The following is a 25,101-nucleotide window of genomic DNA, read 5'->3' as shown; positions in this document are numbered from 1 at the left end:
ACAGCCACATATCGCTATGCGCTGAGGTATGCGGAGCCGTTGTTTGCGCAGCTGAGATGCTTGTTGTGATTTTGCACTCACACACACACACACACGTTCGATATATGCTATTATTTCGATCTGCCTCTTTTTGCATACGCAACGCGCTTTAATTTGCCAATTCCTCCTTTCTGACTTTGTTTTAGTTGTTGTTGCTGTGTTTTGCTTTATTTCTTATGCCTTATGCCGCAGTATTGTCATTAGCTGCAAATTGAGGTGTTAAAGCAGCAATTGTGCGTGTTGCAAGCAACACATGATTGTAAAAATGAAATAAAAATGAAAAATATCGAACAAGCATGCCTACAGTAGGGAACATGCACAACAATAGCAATAATAATAGTCTACAAAATTAACAAGCAGCGAGACAGAAAATATCAGCAATTGAAGCGCAATGCTGCAACAAGTTTGACAGCGTAAAAAATTGCCAGCAAGTACAACAATAAGAGTGCAGAGCATAGTTGGTAATTTGTTTTCGACGCGCAGCGCTCAGTACAGGCACTGGTGTGCGGCACAGTGTGTCAAAACGCAGAAATCTTGGCTTGAATAGTGTAAAAGGCATCATGCGATTGTCAAATGAGGTTTAAAAAGAAGCAATATTAGTTTATAAAAGCATTACTTATGCAATACTAGTATTGTATGCTAGCAGGTATGTGCTAGTGATGTGCTGATGTGATATTTGAATGCAAAAAATTAAGTCGGTAAATCATATGATCATCAAGTGATATTAATTTCAGAAGAAAAACATTAAAACAAGCTTCGGGGAGACAATACTTGAGCGAAGAATAAACTTTGAGTGCGTTTGAGCCGTTAATATGACATTTTAGTACCGAATAGTAAATCACAAGATCATGTGATGTTCACGTGATATTTAAAACATATATACAGTAAAATTTAAAAGCATCAAAAATGCCATATTTTAAATATTTTCACAAAAAATTTTAATATGATATGCTTAATGTGATATGCAACTAAGCTCGCTGATCATGCGATTATCACGCGAGTTTAAAAACAAACATACAGCAATATTTATGAATATTAAAAGCGCTATATTTTAATATATTACACAGAAAATGTAAATATGAGGAGATGCCGTGACGTTTCGGCGCCATAAGCTAAGTCTTAAGATCATATGATAGTCACATGATAAACAAATTAAGACAAATGCGCGCTAAATATTATTAATGAAGAAAATTTTATCATAATAAAATATATATGTGCATTTTCTGTGCTGATTGTGAGATTTTAATACGAAATTTTATATAAAGCTGGCACATCATGTGATTATCACATGTTATTAATTGAACTTAAATAACTAAAAATTGTTTTAAAAATTTATATTTAAGCTTATTTTCCACAAATCCCAACGGTTTTGCTTGGTTTTGGCGGATTTTCGCAACCAAAAATATCATATGACGAAACATCAAGTGATCTAAAAATATCACATGTGCGAAAAATATAAAAAAAATACATGGAAACTGCAATAGTTAACTGATTTCAGAAATATTGTTATAAATAATTTTTATCACATATTGTATAATGTAATGAAACACTGTCAGATCAACGAGTTCGTTGCTTAAGTCTTTTGTTAACTGAGCAACATATTTGCTTAAAGGCTGACTCGAGCTGTTGTTAATATTTTTTTTCTTTTTCTTTTTGTATCTTTGCTGTTGCTACGTCAATTTATTACAATTGTCCTTGTTGCTCGTTAGGCCCATTAACTTTGCTACCGTTTTTACTGGAACTTAAATAATGCATATGTGCTAGGACAGGCAAATCAATCGATATGCGTTTGACTAGAGAAAATTCAAATTTATGCGCATCTATTGAGGACTGCTGATGCAGTGCAATAACTAGCAAGAAAAAGGAAAAAAAAACTTTGGAAAACGCTTCAAGTTCATAATATTTTATAACATATTAAAAAATTAAAAAAGTTTAATTAACAAAACTAAAAAAAAAATTTAAATTTACCAAAAATTAAAAGAAAAGTATCTTATACTTCAAGCCAGACTATTACTTTTAAAGTGAAGACTGCTTCAATATGATATATCACAATAAAAAAAGAAAAAAATTATAAAAATTAAAAAAAAAATTATTTTCAAAATGAATATAAATATTAAAAGAATTTTCGAAAAATTAAAAAAAAGATCATAATGATAATTTTTCTAAACTAAAATTTTTCTAAATTTTAAAAATATATTTTTTTTAAATTTTTCGAAATTTTAGTTTAGAAAAATTAAGAAAAAAATTTTAGATAATTAAAAAAAAATATATTTTTAAAATTTAGAAAAAATGTAAATATTAAAATATACTCAAATCATAAAAAAAATAATTTTTAAAATTTAGAAATTTTTTTAAATTAAATTTTTTAAATTTATTTTTTTTAATTTAATTTTTAAAATGTAGATTAATTTTAATTTATAAAAATATTTTCTTAAATTTCCAGTCAAAGCATTCATTTCAGATTTTAAAGTGATAAAATTAAAAATATTAGCATAAGCAATAAAATGTGGCAGGAGATGGACCAGGTCTTACAATAATAAATTGAAGTGCGAGAGAGAGCGGGAAGCAGAGAGCAATATTTATAGTTGAAATGACAGCGAAATGCTTCCTTAGTGCCGCAAAATGTTGCAAAATACAAAACTTTTAAGCAAAAAACTAAAAATAAAATGTTGCAAGTTCGTTCTTGCCACAAAATGTGCGCTTTTCTAATATGCAGATCGCTATCGAACCACACAATGCATCAATACTGCCAGCGTGCCACCGCTAAGCAACTTGCAGCGCCTCCAGAATAGTCCACTGGACAAGGCCGCAGCTTAGCATGCAACCGTTGGCCATTTGGCTGGCAGCAAAAACGTGCAACATGCACATGTCATCAATTGTTACGGCGTGCTGACGAGCTTGGCATGTTACCTGCCAAACTGACTGTCAGACAGTCAGTCAATCGGACTGCTGCAGCGAACAGCAAACAGTAGCCAAAAACAAAAACAAAAAAGTACACAACAACAATAACAAACACTTGTGTCATCAATCGATGGCTATGCTGATTAATGTATGACCGCGGAAGTCGCATTCAATCAGCCGCGGACTGGCAGGCATACATAAATAAATTACAACAAACACACACACATACACCCATACAGTTGCGGTTAAATACATGCAAGCGTGTGCGTTGGTGAGCATTGCCAACTTAGCCGCTGCATGCGATTTGTAGTGTTTTTGTGCATTTTTTGGGCTGCCTCTTGACATTCATTGTCAAGCGGTCGCAATCTGCTCGTATGACATTTGATTGGTGGCCAACTGCACAAGTGGTAGCAGCAGCAGCAGCAGCAGCGGCAGAGCAGCAAGAGCAATAGATCAGCGTGTCAGAATCGAATTCTCTTGCCGGTGCTGGCTTGTAAATAAGTCACGAACATGAGTGTGAGCGACGGAAGTGATTGGCTGCCCTGACTCTGGCTGCAAGTTCTTGTAGGAGAAGATTTTTTTTGTTGTTGTGAGCAGTATACAATTTTAATTGATTTTTTGTTACAAAAAAAAAATTGAGGTTTAATATATTTTTTATTTTTTTTATTTTTATTTTTTATATATATATTTTTTTCTTAAAACAAAAACTAGTTCCGGAAAAAATAAATTTAATTAAATTAATTTTTTTTTTAATTTTTAAATTAATTTAAATTAATTAAATTTAATTAATTTTATTTTTAAAAATTGTTTAGAATTCGTAATATTTTCCAAAATTTGCAGTTCTAATTACGAAAACATTACAAATATGTATTTTCAAAAATTATTTAAACTTACTTTGCTTTGAAAAGTGCCTGAAAGAAAAAAAAGAAAAAGAAAAAATTGTTAAAATAATAATTATTATTTTTTTAAATTTTCCAAAAAATTTTGCAGTTCGAGGTCAAAATTTTATAAAAAAGATGCATAGAGGGTGCCGCAGCTTTTAGAGACCACATATTGAGCTTGCAGCGCTTTAAAAGCTCGAAGGCTTCATGAATTTACGTCAACATGTGTAGCCAAAATTAACTTTTTGCTTTGTTATAGCATTCCCAAACCAACCTACTCTCATAGAAAAAGCATCGTCATTTGAACTTTGTACTAGCTTACACAATCTCAATGCTTTTTTGATGGCGATTGTGTATTAAGGAACAATGAAAGCCTCAGTTAAGTCTCAACAAAGCTGACATTCATTAGATTTTTGTGTACGCTGAGTTAAACTGATTAATTATCAGAGTTTTTTGAGAATAATTTCACACATTTTGCGGAAGTAATATTAGGGTACTGGCAAAGGTGATGATTTTTCAAGATCAAGCAAGATTTCATGAAAGAGTCTTATTTGTGTGTAGAGTCAACTTGATGTCAAGAAAAGCTCTCTCAGGAAGTATATGTTTGTTTCAACAACAACAGAGGTTTCATTTGTTTACAGAACTCGTTTGCTCAGTGAAAAGTAACTTAAGAAACTTAACTCATTTTCGAACCGATTTCTGTTTAACTTCGCAACCGAATGAATATCAGAGATGAGGTACAAAGTCTAATATATCTAATTTGGTATTGACTTGCTCAAGTGTCAGGGAAACACGCTAGATATTTGCCAATCGTTCTTAAATATTGACCTTATCATGGTTTCGAACCGGCGCGTCGCGACGTTAGCCATGTTCACAATCATTTTTACAGCGTAGTTCTGTAGAAAATAATTAACATCGCTGAACTGATGTTGGCTTCACTAAGTATTACTTATATGAAGATCAGACAGTAAAAGTATAGTAGTCCTTTTTTAATCTGGGAAAACTCAAACAATTGGGTACAAAACGGTATGAGCTAACGATAATCGGAAGAAGTTTAGGATTTAGGTTCTGGGCTCTAAGAAAATAAAAATATTGGAAGAAGGAGATCATACATAAGATCGTATTAGTTTCCAAGCGGGGATTTCTTTGCTTCTGTCCTCATATTTATTGGAAGAGAATAGGAAATGAGTACAAAACAGCTACAGCTACGGAAAATAGAGTCGAGTTTTATAAGATTTGGAAACTAATGAAATATACGTTAATACTTAATAACAACATTTCAGCGTGCGTTTCTAATGAAGAATCCATAAAAAGAGCAGAAAAATCCCAAATCAATGAAAAATCAACTTTGAAGTGAGGAGTAAGGATATTTATGGATTAAAGTAAGAAAAATATTTATTTTTTGAAGCCGAAAAGGAGTTCATGATGTTTTGAGGAGACGGCTAAGCCATCTGACTTTCAAAATATCTGTTGCACCTACTTGAGGGATCACGCTGATTAGACACTGTACCAGCGCCATTCAATATTCAGGAAGCCCAAAGTAATTTCAAGCAATATTAAACGCGAAGAGCGACAAAGCCACGGCTCGCCGCGCAACACAATGCAGCTGTCACTTTAATTATCAAGCAAAGTGACCAAGTCCAGCTCTAGCAAAAAAAGATGCGCTATCATTGACGCTACGCGGCCGCCTGCAGCTGAGCTGGGTGACTTTAGTGAAATAGTAAATCAAGCCGACTTTGATGGTAGCGGCAAGTTGGAGTGAAATTAAAAGCATATTTCGATTGCGAGCGGGGGCTGGGTGGCGGCTGGCAGCTAGAGGGCACTGCGTGGTCATTTAAAAATAGCAAGCGCGCAATACAAATGCTCCTAACATAATAAATAAAGAGACAGCAAGCGCAAGCCGACAGCTTTTGTTGGTAAGCACATTTGTATGTGTATATGAGTGTGTGTGTTTGTGCCGCTTGTAATCATATGAAACTTGCAAGAAACCAAATATTGCAGCCTGGTTAAGAATTGCTGCTTAGTTATTGTAATAAATGTGCGCATATTTATTGTGTGCTCGAGGAGCTGTCGCTTAGTTGCTGCAACAATGCGGCACGCTGCTGCTGCTGCTTCTTTTAAGCGAACTTCTGCTTTTGCTGCTTCATAAACACAGGTATTTGCCGCACTTTAATAGCCTTGCATTTGCTTTCTAGCTTTTTATTTTATTGCTAGCCGTAGAGTGCTTCTAGTAATATTTATTTTCTTTATTGGTATTTGCTTTTATTGTACTCCGCTGCTTTGTGAGCGCTTTGAAAGTCTTTTGAGCCACTGGCCATTATTGAAGCTGGAATTCCTTTGAGTCTGCAAATAATAGGCAGCTAACCAGTGCCAGCGACGTTGTGTATCAACCATGATTTATAGAAAATCATTTGGATTGAGACATCGAGTGCTTTATTATAGTAAATATACTGAGGTATTAGCCGTAATGAAAGTTTATAGACGGGCTTTGAGCACGTTCTTACACTCAAGCGCAAAAGTGTGCTTTCAAAATAATTCAGGAAAAGTTTAAATTCTCTTAAATATAAAAATTTTGTAAATTTGGTTTTTGTTTATTTTTAACCCTAAGACTACCATTTTATTTCAATTTTTTTTAATGGCAATTTCCTAAATTTACAAAATATAATTTTTTTAACCCTTATACTACCAGTTTATTTAATATTAATAAAAAAATTTTAAAATCCACAAGAAATTTATTTTAAAATTTTGTCTAATACAGAAATTTTCGAAATTTCAAAAATTTGTTAAATTCTTTAACCCTTAGACTACCAGTTTATTCAATTTTTATTAAAAATATGCTCAAAAAGTTGCCAAAAAGGTTTATATGGGCGAAATCTATTTAATTTTTTCTTCTAAAAATAAAAATTTGATAAATTTCTAAAATTTTGTTAAAATTCTTTGTTAAATTCTTTAACCCTTAGACTACCAGTTTGTTTAATTTTTAATGAAAATATGCTCAAAAGGTTGCCAAAAAGGTTTATATGGGCGAACGCTATTTAATTTTTTCTTCTAAAAATAACAATTTTCTAAATTTCTAAAAAAATTTGTTAATATATTTAACCCTTAGGCTACCATTTTTTTTATTTTTATTAAAAATAATGTCCTAAAAGTTTACAGTCTTGGAAGTTACTTAAAAATATATAAATCTAAAAAAATCATTTTTCTAAATTCATAATTTTTTTTTTTTGTTAACCCTTATACTACCATTTTATGTAATAAAAAAATTACTGTAAACATAATGTCAAACGAGATTATATACACAGTGTTTACTACAGAAATTTTCTAATTTTTTTCCAATTTTTGTTAATTTATTTAACCCTTAGACAACCATGTTGCATAATTTTTGTAAAAAATATTATAAAAACGTTGACAAAAATCCAAAAAAATTATAAGTATTGGAAAAAAACTTTTACTTTTGCACAGATTTTTAAATATGAAATTTATTTTTCAAAAAGTAGTAAATGTCAGTGGATTTAAGGATTAAATATAGTACAAATTGCTAGATATTCTAAATGATAATGATATATATAACAAGAAAAAGATGTGAAAACCCAGCCAGAGCTCTAGAGATCTATAACCAATAAGACTTTCAAGCCCAGCTAAGTGCGAAAAATAATTTTTTTGAATCGTTACGTCCAGCTTTCTATACTAGTGATCACGATGAGAAAGAATTCTGTAGAGAAATGCGGCATTTCAAGACCGTTCAAAATACAAGTTATGCTAAATATACTCTGTAAAAACATATTTGAGACGTTTGCTATGAGTTTGGACGGCAACCATAAAGACCATTCAAATTCACAAGTAGGAAGACCCTGAAAGTATGCTTCTAATATTAAAACGTTACTAATTTTACTTAGAAAGAGAGTGTTTCAAGCGCCGTAACATGTATGAATGAATATGAACTAGATGAGCAAATGATGAAATATTAATAAAAATCACAAGTGAATATAACTCCTTAAGTACTTTGCATATATTTGAGGCCTATCCATCCAAGCACCGGTGGCCTATACGAGCTGTCACAATCATAATTGCTTGGAGAAAGATGAACAAAAGCCCGTCAAATTCCATTCTAATGTAATTATTATGTTTTCTAATACTTCCTACAAGCGCTTAAATGCATAATTTTCCCTTTTTTATTATAATAACTACGCTGCTGCCACACTTTAACACAAACTCCAGCGATTTTCCCGCATTTTGCGCTCACAAATTAGAACTTAATAATAATATTAAATTGCCACTTAAGAAAAACACTTCCCTGATTGATAAAGACCAGGCATGTACACATGTAAATATATGTGTGTTGGTGTGTGTATGTGCGAGCGCGTTTGAGAAAATCACTTGGTTAGATAAAATAATTGAATGTTGGAAAAAATTGAAAATGAAAATGATTTCGTGATTACAAACAATGGCAATTATGTGCTGTTGGAAAAAAAAAATCACACACACACTCACACACGCCAGCGTGTAAAAAAGCGATAAGTGAAGAATGTGTGACGCAAATGCATGTGTGTGTTTAATAATTGTAATTAAAAGCTGTTGTTGGCGCGATAAATGAAGACGCTGAAGACGCTCTATTTGCTTGAGACAAACACACACACGCTGAGAGCAGCAGTATACATATATACATATACATATATAAATATTTCAGTTCACCACGCATGCGGCTGCATGCTACAGCAGTAATCATCTAAGCAATGTGCAACTTCCGCCTTTTGTTGCAAGCAACAACTGTCTGAAACAACAGCCACCTGCCGAGATCAGAGGCAAAGTGACCGCATAAAATGCCTGAATAGTTGGTTGGCGTGCGCATGGAGTGGGCAGCAGAGCAGCGTTTTGTGGCAAGCACAGCTGGCAGCTGGTATGAGCTTTGATGCGCCAATATATTAAGTGCTTTGTGTAAAAAAAACAACAAAAACAAAATAGACGTAGCTGAGTTGCTGGCCAGCTGCAATGCGTTCACATGTATTACCGCGAGCGCCGACACACACACACACGCACTTACATTTGCTTTATTTTGTGTGAAAAAGAATGAAAATAAATAATTAGATTTCTATTAATCGAACGTGTGAGGCATCAACACCTGCTGCGCGCCACACTGAAGGTTGCAACAATCTTTTTAAGTTTTCTTTTCGACATTTTCCTGCCAACGTGCGTTGCACCAGCCGCCCAGTTGGGTTGCAGGTAGTGCGCATGCGTCTAATTACATATACACATACACATGCGTGTGTGTGTTAATTATTTGTAATTTTTCTCTAGACTCTGTAAGTACTTTTTCTACTCACCTTTTTGCGGCCAATGAGCCTTATTTGATGCTGCAACAACAATAATTGATTGCTTGGGCAGCGTGTAGCAGCGCTGAAAGTAAAGAAGAAGAAGAAATAAATGATTTTAATGAAATGTTATGGGAAAATCAAATAAAATTACAGTGCGTGTGGGTAATTCGAAAAAATGAATGGAGGAAAAGGTAGAAAAAAATTCACAAAAGTAAAAAAATATATCACGTTGTTAAATCAGGCAAAATAAATTAGAAAAAAAAAAATTAAAATTAAAAAAAAATGAAAAAAAATAAAAATAAAATATAGTTGAATAAGTGTTACCTAACAAAATTCATACAAAAAAACTTTTCAAAAAAATTACAAAAAAAAAGTTTCCAAAAATAACTTCGAAAAGTAATTTACAAAAGTTTCCAAAGTAAAGGCTAAAAAATTTGTCCAAAAAATAATTTTACAAAAAAACAATTATTCCAAAACTAGTGCTATCGAAAGTTTCGAAAATAAGTGGTAAACAAATTTTCCAAAAAAAGAAATTTTATAAAAAACAACTTTTCCCTAAAAAAATTCTAAAACAAATTTTTGCGAAAAAATTTCTAAAACAAATTTTTTTGAAAGTTTCCATAAAAGATTTATTCATAATTTTCCAAAATATTTTTCAAAATTTTCCAAAATTTATACGTACGTCCAAAATTTTTTCTAAAATTTCCAAAAAAAAAATTTTTTAGAAATAAGGGTTTTTAAAATATATTTTTTTGTTATAAATTTTCCAAGATAGTTTTCAAAATTTTCCCGAAACAAAATCCAAGACAAATTTTATTCAAAATTTATTCGTTCAAAGTTTTTTTCTAAAATTTGCCAAAAAAAACTTTAAAGCGCAAAAAATATGTACATACGTATGTATGTACATATATGTATGTATGTACATATAAATTCAAATGCGTCCATATTAAATTTGGTTTTTACAAATAAAATTTTTTAAAATATATTTTTTTGTTATAAATTTTCCAAGATAGTTTTCAAAATTTTCCCGAAACAAAATCCAAGACAATTTTTTCAAAAGTTCCCAAAACAAAATTTTTCGAAATTTCCCAAACTTTTTTTTTCGAAATTTTCCCCAAAAAAATGTTTTTGAAGCGAAACAAAATTTTATATGAAAAAAAATTCCAAGACAAATTTTTTCCAAAGTTCCCAAAACAAAATTTTTCGAAATTTCCCAAAATTTATTTTTCTAACTTTTTTTTCAAAATTTTCCCAAAAAATGTTTTTGAAGCGAAACAAAATTTTATATGAAAAAAAATTCCAATACAATTTTTTGCATAAGTTCCCAAAACAAAATTTTTCGAAATTTCTCAAAATTTATTTTTCTAACTTTTTTTTTCAAAATTTTCCCAGAAAATGTTTTTGAAGCGAAACAAAATTTTATATGAAAAAAAATTCCAATACAATTTTTTCATAAGTTCCCAAAACAAAATTTTTCGAAATTTCTCAAAATTTATTTTTCTAACTTTTTTTTTTCAAAATTTTCCCAGAAAAAGTTTTTGAAGCGAAACAAAATTTTATATGAATTGAAATGCGTCCATATTAATTTTTTTTTTCAAATATTTGAAAATGTGGAAAATATTAATAAAATAAATAATGCTATAATTTTTACAAGAAATGAAAAGGTCCAGGAGTAAAAATATGATAAATCATTTAAAAAGTTAATAGAAAAATTATAATTTTTTTTTTAATTTTAGACAAAATTTTTAGAAAATATTTTTTTTTGTACGAAAACCAATATTTTTGTCAATCACGGAATCGCAGAAAGCATCATAGCATTTCTTTAACATTTAAAGAAGCATACATAAAAACTGCAGTGGCATGCCACAAGCGACACTCAATGTCTTTAAAAAATTCCAACACAATATAAAGACAATAACAATAATACAGCCACAACTCCATGCAAGTACAACAACTAAAAATAGAAAATAATGTATTTGTGCAGCTTGTGGCGCCACAGGCGGCACTTGTACACAGTATAATAAGCGCCTGTCATGCGACAAAGCGACGTTTTAATTTGTTTGCATGTTTCCACACGTTTTTCCCCAACAAATTTTTATTGCTATTTTCCTTTACATTATTATTATTATTACATGCGTATGCACATGTGTGTGTGTTTGTGTGCGTAATGTAATTTTTCATGTTAAACAATTTTCTTCTATGTACACTTAAATGCACGATGTCGTCTGCGGCAAGCACTTCGGTTGCCCATTTCAATGCATTTAAGTGGCCATTAAAGACGTAAAAAGCTAAAATGCGCATTGCATTTGGTGAAAAATTCACATAAAAAACTAAGAAAAAAAGTGCGCTTAGCAATAATAAAATTATTTTTACAACATGTTTGCTGCCAACAATCAAAACAGTTGGCAATGAGTGTGCGTGTTGCACAAACACACCGTGTGGCAAGCAATTATGATTGCTGCCGGTACGTGCGGCATTTGAAAAGCTAAGTGCATGTGTATATGTGTTCGTCATTGTTTGCGCATAAATGTGGGCGTGTGCGGAAGCAGCCAAGTGCTTCTAGCGGATTTGGCTTTGACGGCGTAATTAAATGTTTTTATAGTATATGAATATGAATATTTATGTATATGGCAATCTAACTGCGTTTTTTATGACAATCAATTAGCGGGACAAATTGAAAATTAATTAAAATGCAATTATATAATTTTCTAAAAAAAAATTAATTTTGTAGAATTTTTTTTTTAATTTAAAAAAAGTACGTTAAAACTGGCGTCATAAATTTTTAAATAAAAAATAATAATTTTTAAATTTAATTAAACAATTTTTATTTTAATTTAATTTTTAAACTAAACAACAGCTAAAAAACTAATTTTTAAATTTAAGTTTTAAATGAAATTAAATTAAAATAAATTTAACATTTAAATTATCTAAATCAAATTTAAAAATTATATTAATTATATAATTATATTTAATTAAATTTAAAAAAATTTAATTTAATTTAAAAAATTTAATTAAAATTAATTAATTAATAGAAACATTTTTTTTAGAAAAAAATTTTATTTTTGAGAACAATATGTTTTTTAAGAATTTCAAAATTGTAAATTAAATTTTATTGTACAATGGAATTTTAATTTAAAAAAATTTCGAAAAAACTTAAAATGTTTTTTTATAGAAAAAGAGGAAAATTATTTTTAAAAACAAAATCCTTGCCAAAAAAAGATATCAATATATCAATCAATCAATATCGATATAATTGATTTAAAAATAAATTAATTTAGAAATTGTTATTTAATTTTTTCTCAAAATTTTAATTTTTTTATTTTATTAGAACGGCTTTTTAAATTTTTGAAATATTATTTAATTTTTTTCCATAAATTTTGCATTTTAAAATTTACAAAAATTTTCGAAACAAAAATTTTCACCTTTCTCAACTTATTTGCTAATAATCGCTCTGAATTCAAAAAACTTAATCAACAAACTTGATCATTACCATTAACATTTTTCCCAATCCCTTGTCTTAATTATAAAGACTTAAGCAGCAAACTCGATCACCTATAACATATTCCAGTTTCTTGCCGGAAATCTAAGGAGTGAAGCAACAAACGTTTGTACTGTATCAACATTTTTCACTTTCCCAACAATAATCAAAAGACTTAAGCAACGAACTCGACCATTGCCACCATATAACACAATATCTACCAAAATCTAAAGACTTAAGCAACAAACTTGTCCTTTATCAACATGTTCCGCTTGAAACCAAAAGACTTAAGCAACGAACTCCATCCTTTCCACTATATTCTCAAAGTTTCTTTTTGAATGCAAAAATTCAAAAGACTCTAGCTACGAACTTGCCACCTCGCGTCCATCACTGTCCATCATATTCAAATTAAGGCATATAAAACTATTTTTACCCGAGTTCTATAAACCTTCCTTTTTATTTTTATGTCTTCACACACACTCAGAGCAGCACATTAGCACAATGCTGGTTGGCTGTCAGCCATAAAAATAGGTTCATTCGCCAACTCCATTAGGCTGCAACACCTAAATTGCTCAGCAATTTCGTGCTATTAACTCTACACGCGTAGAAACTGTTAAGTAAATGTTTATTGCACGCGATGCGGTGGCAGTGCATAGAGGCTGCGATATGTTGTGGCAACAATTGTACTGGCATTGCGGCGTTTGAAAACTTATTTATGGTAAATGCAGGGATTTGAGTTTATATTTTTTTGTTGCGGAATTTCAAATAATCTAAAAAAAATTTAGAATTTTTTTAATTTTGAAAAACAAAATTAATTATTACTTAGGACTTTAAAATTTTCTTTATTTTATATTTTTTACAACAACAATTTTATTAAAATTTTTTTTATTACAATTTTCTAGATTCTTTCTATTAATAATGCTTTTTCGAATTAAGTTTTTTTATTTATTAAAAATTAAAAAAAAACCAAAAAATATATGCTTTTGGTCTATTTATTATTTTTAATTTTTTTATGTTTTTCGAATTTTTAAATTTTATAAAAAAATAATTTTGATAATTTTTTTTTAATTCTAAGAAAAAAAATTCAAAAAAAATATTTTTTTCCACCACTGTTATTTATTTGCATTGAAACAAAGTACTATTTTACCTTTTCTAAGTTTTTATGCAACGTTTTCTTCGCGGCTCATCAAATATGTGGTCTACCTTTGAAGCTTTTCCACCAGCTACTTTAATCCAGATGAGCAGGTTCGTTGCTTAAGTCTTTCGTTCCTTCAATGGCTTACAAAGCGAACTAACTGGCTTACTTAGAGCCGAAAATGGACAGGCAGCAACAGAAAGAGTCATGCAATCAATGTCAGCGTATCATAAAAGCAATAGAAAATTGCTAAGGTGAGCAAAGCATGGCAGCGTAGGAAGCTTGTGGGGCAGCAAACCAGCTGCAGAAGCGACCGTAGCGACAGCAGAAGCGCAACCATTCACTTCATTGTCGATGCGTTGGTGATGCTGCATCTTAATTTGGCGTTGAAGCAGCGAGCACCTGACACATGTTGCCACTTTAATGAAAATGCAACAACAACAAACACATAGAAGACACTCCGGGCGGCCACAAAAGCGCATAGCAATCAATGACTACTTTTTTCCACGTTTTCCAGGTTTTATTATTTCTGTTGTTGGCCGCAAACCTGCTGCGTAATGATAGCCTCGCTGGCGAGATGGCGTTGGCAGCAGCTACTGTGACTTGCCACAGGCAGGCAGCAAACGGGCGACCCGTTCTGCCAACCTGTTGGTGTCAAGAAAGTTGCAAGCCTTGATCGAGAATCGAAATCAGAACATAACGGCACAACTTTCTTGACAGCACACACACACACACACATGCTCCGAGGCGCCTATAAAGGCGGCATGCGGCAACGTTGACCGTAATGAGCTGTTGATGCCACGAATTGCTCGCAGCTGCCGACAGCGTGCAACCTGTTTGCCCGACAGCTATTTCATTACACGCACATACACACACACACAGCGAAGAAAGCATCACACACACAAACACAGACGCACGTATGCGCTTAATTAAAAAGCATTAGAAATGCCGCTCGGCTTCATCGACACTGGGACACTTGTGCGCCAAAGGAAAAATATTGTGGCAGCACATCAGCTGCTGTTTTTTCTGCTGCAGTTATTGTTCTTGTTTTTTTGCTTTTCTTGTATCAGCAAGCATATCACAGCAGGGAAATCGCTGGAAAAGCTCGGAAAAATTTATGGCAATTATATTTAATGGCAAACTGATATTCTTGCAGCGCAACATGAAAAGCAAATACAACAAAAACACGTAGTACAGCGTGTACGAGGCGTGGCAGTGACTGCTGTGCGCTTACATGGGTAATTATTGTGGTGCATGCACTTCCTGCATGCAACATGTTATTGGCGGCAGGAGAGCCACACAACAAAAGAACAATAAAGCATACCAAAATCAAAGTCACTGCGCAAACGGAAGACTCAAGCAACGAACTTGACGGCAGTGAGTTGGATGGGTTTGAGGAAATGCACTTGTTCGTTGGAGAAAAGGTCACGGTATTGTTGAACACGGAGAAAATAAAAAAAAAAAATTAAAAAAAAGTATATAAAAATAAAGAGAATTAAAACTAAAATAAAATAATATTAGAAAAATAGAAAAAATAAAAAAAAAAATATTATATTAAAAAAAAATTAAAATATTTAAAAAATATATATTAAAAATGAAAAAATGTATTAAAAAGCGACTAAAAATGTTTTTAATATACACCAAAAATAAACAAAATTAAGAGAAAAATTAAAAAAACAAAAAAAAAATTTTACCAAAATATAAAAAATTGAAGATATTGAAGAAAAAACATAAAAATGATTAAAAAATATATTAAATATGAATTAACATTTTTTATTTCAAATTTAAAATTTTAATATTTTTTTAATTATAAAATATCTAACTTCAAATCGGAACAAAAATATTTCTACTACTTAAAATATAATTTTTGAAAAAAATACTGTGGACTTTTTCTCTTTTCCTTTCATAAGAAATTTTATTTTTGTCATTAACAAAAGACTTAAATCAAGTCCACACAAAAAATTTGCCAGAACACAGTGAAACAGGCAAACACAGAAGAAAAAAATCAAGCAATAAACAAAAAACAGCAAGCAATGTAAACAAGTTGCTGTCTTAAGTCTTTAGTTTATCGCGCTGGAATCGCATGCAAGACAACAACATACATATGTACATATGAGCTTACGCAGCTAAATGCAATTGGAAGTGGGTCAAATTTGCTGCTATATGAGCAAGCAAAAACTAAAAACACACATACATACTTATAAGAAGATAAGCTTACAAACATATCGATATATATTTGAAACAAAAGTAATATATAAATATATACTACCTTCATACATGCATGAACAAAGGCAAATATATGCATTTCTATACATAAAATATTGAAAAAATATTCACACTTCACCAACTCGCCACACAGCTGCCTTAGCCACGATTTTCATGCAACATGGCGTGCAACTTAAAACTGCAGCGATTTTGCGCCATAAATAAAGTTAGAAGACTGCAAAGGAAATGGTCACAAGAAGCTTTGCTTGCCTTACAGCAACGTGCCACATTAATGTTGATGTCACGAGAAAGCTATGAGTAGTGTTTAAGTTTCTCATTTTACTTGCCACACATGTAATAAAAGCAATTTGTCTTGGGAATATACTGGCAAAGAAGTCATAAACATTCGTTTGTATAGGTAGGAGTTAAATTATACTATATGGCAGATAAATTTTCGCGCGAAAGTGCAAAAAACTTGTAAAGCAAGTTTGGAACCTTTTTTGGTTTGAAAAAATATGTAATGGCAATTAGGGCGCTTAAATTGATTGATTGCCATTTTTTTCGACAAGAGAGCTGTTGTTGAGTGGGAAAAGAGAAAATTTTTTTTGAAATTAGGAATAATTTTTCTATCACGATTTTTTTGTTTTCATTTTTTAATTAAAATTATTTAATTTTTTCTAATTAAAAAAAAATTTATATATATATTTTTATATTTAAATTTATTTATTTTTTTATATTTAAATTTAATTGAATTTAAAAAATTAATTTAATTAAAAAAAATAATTTAATTTATTATTTAAAAAAAATTTAAATTAATTTTAATTAATATTTTTTTATTAAATTTAATTGAATTTAAAAATTAATTTAATTAAAAAAATTAATTTAATTTATTTAAAAAAAATATTAATTAAATTTAAATTTAAAATTTTTTTTAATTAATAAATTAAATTAATTTTTTTAATTTAATTAATTTTTTAAATTCAACTAAATTCAATATTTAATATTTTTTTTAATTTTGACCAATTTAATTTAATTTAAAAATTTTCTCTTATTTCCACAACACACAAACAGTTTTATAGCAAACAATTTCTTTTTCATCTCGTCTGTCACGCATTTCAGCGTCGAAACGCTGACAGACAGTGACGCATGCGCATGAAAGTGAGACGACATTTGACCTGGAAACGAACTGCATGACACATACGCACAAAAATTCACCAACTATATGTAAATGTATAAGACTAAGTGAGTGTATGTATGTATTTGGCAGTCACAGTTGCTGCTTTCCTCGGCGGCCGCTTAAGATGTCGACTTTTGCAATTAAATAAAATTACTTGAAATACATTTGCTTAATTGCCGCATAAAATAAGCAACAGTTGTCGTTGACATTTCACTCAATAAATGGTAAGAGTGAAAAATATACATATCGACACGCGCATATACTTATATGTGTTTGTGTATTTCGTTTTATCGGTGCTGTAAATTATGGAAACTAGTCTCGTTGGCGCTGGTGAAATGAGAACACTTTCACAGCAGCAACGATTGCTGACTGCTGATTGCACGACATACTATTTATATGCAGATGTACGTATGAGTGTATGTATGTAAGTTTCTAAGCAGATATATTTATGTAGATATGCACATAAATTTGTGTGTTTGTCGTGTAGCTCAATTTCAATGCTTCGCGGCGACATTTGGCTACTTTCGTTGACAATAATTTATTATTGTTATTGTTGCTGCTTATTTTATGGCTTACTCAGCGTACAGATTAAGTTATTTGTGTTTGTAAATGCAAAAAATATTTTAAAAATATTGAAAAATTGAATTTAGAAAATATTGAACAATTTTTTTTTTATAAAAATAATGAAATAAATTTATCTCTATAAGTTCTTAAAAATTGAAAATTAAAAAAAAAAACTAAAATAAAATAAAATTATTTTTAAAAATTAAATTTTTTTTTAACCCAAAATTATATTAAAAAAATAAAGAAAAAGAAGCAAAGAAAATAAAAACATTATTATAAATTTTAAAAATATTTTTTTTAAACAACTTATCATATAATATAATTTAAAAAAAATTAAAACTTTTTTTCCACAAAATAACTGCTATTTTTTTGTGTTTGTTTTTCCCTCATTTATATTTGTAGTAGCAATCTCTTTATTTGGTATTTAGTATGCAAACAATGGCGCCGTGATTGACGTGCTTGTCGAGCGTGCACGTTGGTCGGGACTTTCTTCGGCGCTTCCCACTACAATCTGATTGCATTGGCAGCCGCAGCGGCGGTAGCAATTGTTCTGGTAAATCCATTAAAATACAATACAAAAAAATATAGGAGAAAAACTTTGCAACATGTTCTCAATGGCTTGCAACATTGTCGATATGCTGCATACTTCGGTGCAATTGTGGGTGCAAATGTGTTTGTATGTATGTGTGTGTGTGTAATGACTTGCTCATGACCTGAATAGCGCGCTGCCATTGCATGCAATGTTGCATTAACTAACCAGTAATGTAAAGTCTGCAATTCAGGTCAGCAGAGGTCAGCTGCTTAGTGCGGCTGTTGGAATTTCCTTCGAAGAAGAGTAAAAAATTGCTAAAATGTAAAATGGTAATGATGGAATTGTTGATGTAAATTCCTTACACGGTGCGCGGAGATAAAAGAATGGACCGTTAGAGCGTACTAGGAGTACTCTGTGGCTTTGAGATATCACAACCGACTGAAGAGCGAAAAAATTAAAAATTAATTAAAACAAATTGAAAAATTTTTCAAAAGCAAAATGTTTTGGAAAAAAATCTTGACTTAGAAAAAAATTTTAATAATAAAATTTAAAATTTTTAAATAAAAAATTACAATTTTAAAAATTCCATTTTAAACATTTTGAAAACCTTTTTTTGTACTTTTGACTAAAAAAAAATTTTTTTTTTTAGTTTTTATATTTTTTAATATTTTTGTTATAAAAAGTAGAAAAGTAAGTCAAGAAAGTATATTTCTTTTAAATTGATTTAACATTTTTTTATAAAAACGTAAATATTGAATACGGAAATTTAGAAAAAATCATTTTAATCATTTATGTACATTTTTTAAATAAATTTTTCAAAAATAATTTTTTTCCAAATCCAACCTAATTCCATATAAATCAAACTTTTAATTATTTTTTGTTATAAAGAGTAAATCATTTATTGTATATTTAATATATTTATTTTAAATTATTTTAACATTTTTATATAAAAACATAAATATTGAATAAAGAGATTTACATTTTAAATTTTTTTAATAAATTTTTCAAAAATAATTTTTCTTAAAAAAAATGTCGGATTATTTTTCTTAAAAATAAATCTTTTTTTTTAATATTTTAAAAAAATATTTTTTCCCAAATTTAATTTTCAACGAAGAGAAATCCCACCTAATGCCATATAACTCAAATTTTCGCCACAAAATCACACAATTAAGCCAAATGACGCCATTAAGAAAAAATGAAAGCAGTACACGTGCTCTAAAAAATTACTTGCCGCAAAAAATTGTTAATAATTTTTTGAAAATCACCGTGCAAATGAGACTAAACCACACAAAAAGCAGCGAAAGAATGTCTCACGAATATGAGAAAATTAAATAAAATTGTTATAAAAAGTGGGTTATAAGGTTGATTGAAGAAGACTAGAGACAGCGATCGGCAGCATGGGCAAATAAACAAAAACCGCAACAACAAAAGCTGACACATTTCATATCAAGCAAAGAAGTGTGCTCAGTAGCCAACTGGCCTGCTCTAATGCCATCAATACGCCGCGGCATGAAGCCCGCCACAGAGCGCAAATCAAACAATGCAGAGATATCGATGTGTTCGGATGTGTGTGTGCATTATGGTAGATGGTAAGGCACGGCGATGGAGTGACAAAAGGAATTAACAGTAAAGTGTGATGTGATTTTCGAGCATAGAAATTGATTTTATGCGGTTTTGCAGTGATTTTCTAGAGTGATGGAGAATTGAGAAAGAAATTTGGGGAATCAAAATGAAAAAAAAAAAAATGAAAAGCAGGAAATATTAAAAAAAAATATTAAAATAAATGATAAATAACAAAAAATTATTAAAAAATATTGTATATATGAACCAAAAAATTTAAAAAAAAATATATATATGAAAAAATTGATTAATTAAAAAAATAATATTTCATAAACTCATAAAAAAATTCCGGGAAAAATTTCATCACTTGTGAAAGAAATCAATGAACATAATTTTTTTTTTTATTACAAAAACTTTTTTCTATGAAGTCAGCGCTCAGTTCGGCAAAGCGACACCGGCATTAAACGCGGTTAAGCGGATTACTCTAATAGAACAACAATACGATTGACATAGAAAAACAGATTTAATGGCTGTAAGCGTGAATGTGACAAGTGTTGGGCGATTTGAGCAGTGTAAGAGATGAGGCAGATGAGGTGTGAGATATTGTACGGGTAACTGTACTTGATTGTATTAAATTTTTCAGTAATTTAGAATGTGGAGGCTTTAGAAAGCTATTTAAAGTCAACAAAAAGCAGCACTGTTTATAAAAAAAAGTACCTTTTCAGTAAAAAATCCCTTCAAATACACAATTTCACAAAAAAATAGTAATAAATTAAACAAAGGTTTTTTTTTAGTTTTTAGAAAACCAAAAACAAAAAATACAGAACTGTAAAAACAATTATAATATGATAAAAACAATATTTTGCTGCATCGATGGTAAAAATGTCTGCCTAATGTATATAAAATTACCAAAAATTAAGGGACATTAGAAAGCAAGTGAAAAAAAAATAAAAATTTTAAAATAACTATAAATAAAAAAGGTTTGTCAACAATGGAAAAAACCATAAAAAAAGCAAAAAAGTGCAAAAACAACACCAGCAGCGGAAGCAACAAAAACGACAAAAGCGTCAAACGCTCGTCGTTTGACCGCAAAGAAGTGCCCATTAAAGCATGAGCGTTTAAGAACAACAAGCAGCGGGGCATGGAGCAAGACAAGTGTGAAAAGTGTGGCGAATTGCGTGGTTACGCGGACATAAAGATTAAAAGAAGTGAGAAACATTAAGACCACGAACAATTATTATTGCAAGAGCGTGAATAAAAGCGCGGCTTCAATTCGCAAGCGCCAACGAGAACACTTGAAAGTGTTGCTCCAAATTTGGATGAGCTCAAATGTGATTATCAACAAGTGGTAGCATCTTCAATTAAGTGCGCTAGGAGTGGTGATTTTTGAAGTGGTGATGATATTCAGGTGATTAAAGGATTTTTTTTTAATTTATGGCTTTAAAACTTAAAAAATTTCAAAATAAAATATTAAAAAAAATATATAACTTAAAAAAAATATATAACTTAAAAAAAATATTAATTAATTAAAACAATTTTTTGAAAATTTTTTTTTAATATTTTTTTTACATAAATTCTTTTTATTCAAATTAAATTAGTTTTCAATCAAAATTAAAATAAAAATATTACGAAAATTTTAAGATTAATGGAAGTTATAAAAATATTTAATTATTGAAAAAAATTACAAAATTAAAAAATTGGAAAATTTTTTGAAAAATAATTACAAAACCTAAAAAAATCGATATTAATAAATTTTGGAAAAAAATTTATTATTATCTTTTTTATGAAAATTTACTCTACTTTCGCTAAAAAATCGAACACTAAATACTGATCTGATTTAAAAGTAAAAATCGGAACATGAAATGCAAAAAAAATTAATAATAAAGTCATGCAGACATGACAAGAAACCGTACAAATCCGCTTTTGAAATTAAAAGCAAAATTGAAACAACAACTTGCCAATCATCGTGCGAAAAATGTAAAAAAATGCGAAAAGTGAGCCTTAAAAATGCGCAAAATCATCACAAACCAATTTGGCCAACACTTTCGCTACGAACGGCGCTGAAGTTCAATGGCAGCGAAGCCGCAAAGCAAATTCGGCAAAACAGCCAAAAGAGCCAGAAGAGCCCGAACTTACGTACACCCATATAAATATTTATGTGTCTGCATGTAATAAAGTGAAAACGGCAATTAAACAAGCAAAAAATAAAGAGAAAAAAGTTGGAAGCAAACATGAAAATAAAAACAAAGCAAATTGCATAAATTAGAATAAATCAAGTGCGCAGCGGCTGTTGGTCAGTGGGGGAACTTTTTTGTTGTTTTACTGTTTTTGTGTGTGATTCTGGTAGGTGTTGTTTTTGATTTTATAATCTTGCAACATGTTGATATTAATTAAATGCTGAGAAAGTGATACAAAGTAAGAAATTGGATACCTAAGAGAAATACCCTTTGAAATATAAATATAATAAAAATTTATATAAACAATTATAAACATAATAAAAATATTTTGAAATTAATTTTTTTAAGAAAATATTTTTAATTTATATTTTCTCATGTAAATAACACAGGAAATATAAAAAAATAAAAAGTATTCTTTAATAATTATAATTAATTAAAAAAATTTGAAATTAATTTTTGTTAAGAAAATATTTTTAATTTATATTTTCTCATGTAAATAACCACAGGAATGTAAAAAAATAAAAAGTATTTTTTATTAATTATAATTAATTAAAAAAAATTGAAATTAATTTTTGTTAAGAAAATATTTTTAATTTTTTTTCTCATGTAAAAAACACAGGAAATAAAAAGGATTAAAAGGTATTGTTAATTAATTATAATTAATTATTTTTTTGCAAATTAAATTTTTTAATTCAGTAAAAAAAATATATTTTGTGACTTTTAATGTATGTATTAAATTTTAAATTTTTTTATTATTTATAAATATTGATAAAAAAATAATTTCATACTTTTTCGTTTATTAATTATTTTTATACGTTTTTTTTCTAATTATATTATTATTATATTAATTTTTCATTTATTAATATATTTTATTTATTTTTTAATTGTAAATACTCCTTGAAATTTTTTTTTCACAAAATTGTCAAAAATTTCCAATTTTTTTATATTATTTTTTTCAAAATATTTTAAACTAAGTTAAAGAAAGCTCCAAAAAATATATATCTTATATACAAAAATGTCAGAGGCTCATTAAATCGCACAACACCGCTCTTTAAATCTCTCCTACTCCACTCTCTCTTCACTTCCTGCTTCACCCTCAAGCGCTTCGAAATTACCAATTTCATACAAAAGTAACCAAATTACAACTCGTTGACTGTCAACTCAAGTAAGTCAAACTAAATAAAATAAAAAAATAAGACAAAAAAACAACAACACAAGCGGTATGCAACACGCTGATCAGCCTCATCAGCTCAAGTGCTCAAAAGCTACATCAGCAACAGCAAATTAAGGTCATCGTGGCATCGAGTGCAAGCAGCAACGCCGCCAGCGTCGCACCGACGACCAGTGGACAACACACACACACATACATACAAATGCGAGTAAGCACATGTGTATGTGTGCACGTAGCGGTGCATTGGCTGCTGGCTGCCTTCACTTTCAACTTTTCAACTGCACTTTCGAACCACATTTTTAGTCTTTGGGGAAAAAATGTTTCCACAGTGTTTTTTTTTAATGTTTTTGTTGTTTTTATAGCGCCTCAGGTGAATGTTGGCACTTATTTATAACTTATTTTTATTGGCTTATATATATTTTTTAGAGCTTTCCTGTGTGCATATGCGCATGTGTTTGTTTGTGGTGTACTGGCCAAGTATGGTCATTTGCCTTTGTTAGTCGCTGCTGATAATCAGAATTTTCTCTTCTCTTTCACTGTGTTGGACTTTTTTCTGTGTGCTGCTTTTATTGCATTTTTCGTATTGTTCAAGTGTTGGGTGTTTTTTCGTTTTAAATTTAAACGATTTCTATACAAAAATTTCGCTACAGTAAAAGTGCAGTTGGGATAATTTGTATTTATTGTTGCTGTAGTGGGGCGATAATATGATTTATGAGCTCTTTGAATGCCAGCGGTGATTTAATGCACTTTTTACACACGCAGCCAGCGCTGGCAATGAATTCACAAGGGTGCTTAGATGCTTTATGGACACATGGGCAAGGAAATAAATATATGTATATACATATATGTATATGTCCGTATTTACATATACACATGTATGATATGTAAGTATAGTTGGATGTGAGTATGTAAAATCTAGATGCATATAAATATGACGGGCACTTTCATATTTTAATATTGTCATAATTAGATTTATGAGCAAGAGCAATAAAGAAATTATTATTAATTTATTATTGTTATAAAAATTTTTTAAATATTTTTTTAATAAAATATTTTTTAATTATATCATTTAAATTTAATTTTTTATTGTATTTTTTCACTTGTAAAATTTGTATATAATGATTTTAATATAATGATGATTTTTAAAATAATTTTTTTAACAATAAATTTTGATTGCTATTAAACGATTTTCTTCGAAAAAAAGAGAAATAATTTAATTTTTTTAATTTATTTTTTAAATTTTTTTAATTTATTTTTAAAATTTTTTTTCGAAAGAATATTTTTAATAACCTAATTCATTTCTACTTTATTTTTAATAAATTTTTCATTCTAAAAATAAATTTTTATTAAAAGGTTAAGAACATTTTACAGAAAAATGGCGAAAAATTCTTTTTTTAAATACTTTTTTCTTCAGAAAATATTTTTTTAATAATTTAATTAATTTTTCTTTATTTTTTTTTAATTTATTTTTAATTAATTTTTTTTTATTTTTTGGCGTATATTTCTTGGTGTTTTTTAAAAATATTTTTTTAACAATTTTCTAAAAATTGCTTACTTTTAACAAGCTTCATAAAAAAAAGTAATTAAAATTAAAATTTCTCCAAAATTAGCAACTTAATTAAGAAAGAAAGAAGAAACCGCCTAAAAGCCATATTTTTCAGTTCTTGTTTCTTTTAAATTACTTTTTGCAAGTGAAGAAGATCATCAATAATTAGATTTGTTTAATTTTAAATATATATTTGAACTGAAATACCTCTAAAACTTGCTGATTTTATTCCAAAAATTTCAAATAAAAAAAATATTTATTATAATATTTGATTTTTTTTCAAAATATGAAAAATTAAATTTTTTTTATATAGAATGTTCTTCTGAAAATTCGATTTTTTGAATTAATATTTTGATTGGAATAAAAAATCTGAAAGTTTAAAATTTTTTTCTTTTGCAATTTAAAAAATTTTCAATTTTCGAA

At 29.3% G+C, this 25,101-nt stretch overlaps 1 protein-coding gene across 2 annotated transcripts in view; it reads right to left on the bottom strand.

Annotated features, from left to right (window-relative positions):
- LOC105232231 (uncharacterized) overlaps positions 1-25,101 on the bottom strand; it is a 60,138-nt gene that overhangs the window by 28,153 nt on the left and 6,884 nt on the right. The window contains exons 2-3 of one of the 2 annotated variants that reach the window (XM_049456191.1): positions 9,143-9,215; positions 3,835-3,851 (exon numbers count right to left, since the gene is read on the bottom strand). The gene's annotated coding sequence lies outside the window, so the exon portion shown is untranslated. The remainder of the gene's footprint in view (positions 1-3,834; positions 3,852-9,142; positions 9,216-25,101) is intronic. The other variant, XM_049456192.1, reaches the window with a different exon arrangement.

This window comes from Bactrocera dorsalis, chromosome 4 (assembly GCF_023373825.1).
Source record: "Bactrocera dorsalis isolate Fly_Bdor chromosome 4, ASM2337382v1, whole genome shotgun sequence".
In the NCBI taxonomy this organism is placed as follows: Eukaryota; Metazoa; Arthropoda; class Insecta; order Diptera; family Tephritidae; genus Bactrocera; species Bactrocera dorsalis.
The sequence above is the reverse complement of the archived record's forward strand: the minus strand, read 5'-3'. Positions and strand labels throughout refer to the sequence as shown.